The sequence below is a fragment of the Galeopterus variegatus genome, unplaced genomic scaffold, assembly GCF_000696425.1.
Source record: "Galeopterus variegatus unplaced genomic scaffold, G_variegatus-3.0.2 Scaffold622, whole genome shotgun sequence".
NCBI lineage: Eukaryota > Metazoa > Chordata > Mammalia > Dermoptera > Cynocephalidae > Galeopterus > Galeopterus variegatus.
In genome coordinates, this window is record NW_007726733.1 from 45,417 (window position 1) to 47,248 (window position 1,832).

The following is a 1,832-nucleotide window of genomic DNA, read 5'->3' on the forward strand; positions in this document are numbered from 1 at the left end:
TAAGAATAAGTAAGGAGAAAAAAATAATAAGTAGGAACAAACAAACAAAAAACCTTTTCATGGGACTACGAAAAATATTTATCAGAAATAAATAAGAACCTTGTTTGCACGCCAGGTTCATATTCATATGGGTGGAGATATATACTGTCTTTACAAACATAGGGTCCAAGGGAAAACTTTTCCTCTTCACCCCTGAAGGTTCATTAATAAAAATCACCGAAAATTTTAGATCAATATAACAAAAGGCATAATTTTTTTTTAACTTATCATGCTGGGAAAGGGAAGGAAAAAAAAAAAAAAAGCATGGGGGAAATCACGAGAGTAATGTCCCAATTTCCAACGGAGATAGAAAGCTTATACACCAGTGTTTATGAGAGAGAAGGTGAGAGGAGGTACAAGCCCCAGAACAATGTCCTGAGACCAGCTTTCTCAGAAATTCTGGGAGGGGGTGTCCTCACAGATGAAAACAGGAAGTCAGAAATTAAAGTTAAGTACAGACATCTTGCAGGTAATCTCACAGCTGCCCTCAGAGAGAAAAATAGTGGCCAAAAGATGGGCACCTCAGAGGAAGCCTTGCGGTTCGCATTTACAGATGTAAATTTCTTTCCACAAAAAACAAAAACAAAAACAAACCAGCCTTCTAGCCAGTCTTGTTTTTCCGGTCTCCCTGAATTAGCCATCTTGAAATATGTTAAAGAAATATATTTTGGGGCCAAAATATTGTGCTTTCCTACACAAAATAAACACACGTTAACAGTGTAAATGTGTTATCTGTCTGAAATAAAGGGCGAAAACTTTACCAAATCTGAATAAGGCAGTAATTGAATAAGGACTATAAATTTTTACTCTTATGTTTACCTTTCTGTTACTCATACATTATCACTAGGAGAATATTTTGAATTGTTTAGCAACAGCAATAGGTTTCTGCTAGGTCTATTTTAAAGCCACACTTTAATCCTAACCACTTTATCCATTTCCAAGGATTAGCAAAGTGGTAGTTTATGGTCTTGGAATAGATTTTCCGGCGGAGGGGGGGGGAGGTGCACTTGTCTATTCACTATAATCTAGACCTCCTGGCACTAAACCATAGCTATAACCAATTGATCTACCTTGACATAATGCCAAACAGTCTTATTTACAAAACTCTAAGTAGCACAAGAAATTCCTGCTTCCTAATATTCTTCAGTGTCAAAAAATTCATTTTCTCCCTACCCAAGCTTCTCCTCACTTCCTCCATTCAGCTACGAAATTTGAAGTGTGTTCATAAATCTCTTTTCTTAAAGACCCGAGGGCTGTTCCATAAAGTTAGCGGTTTAGGTCTAAAAATGAGGCCTCCTCTGTCCTTTTAACAGCTTCAATGTTCAACGCTTAGGTACTACTGTTCGAATGACCGAAATATTATTTACTTCCAGCGTTTGGTACCTTCAGTCTCGAGAACAAGTGGTTACAGTAAACCAATAAGCCTATTCGGTTTTCTAAAGCTCACGTCCTCCACAATATCAGGTGAGTAGAGAATGCTCTCTTTAAAGGAACTGAGAGAAAAGAAAATGGCAAAACTCACTGACAAACTGTGGCAACATGAAAATAATCAGCTGAGCTATCTGGACCAGAAGCTTCTGCATTTTATGGTGCTTCATCTTTAAAACTATATGGACTTCTCCAGTATTAACGTTCGTCCTACTTAAGATAAGCCTCCTCTCTTCTGCGGGTTTCTCTCCGACGCTGCACGAAGCGCTTGCCAGGCCCTGGTAGCCATGCACCGCCCACTGCAGCACCGACGTGCGCGGCCGGCCGGAACGGCGGACCCCGCCCTGCCGGCCCCGCAAGGGGAG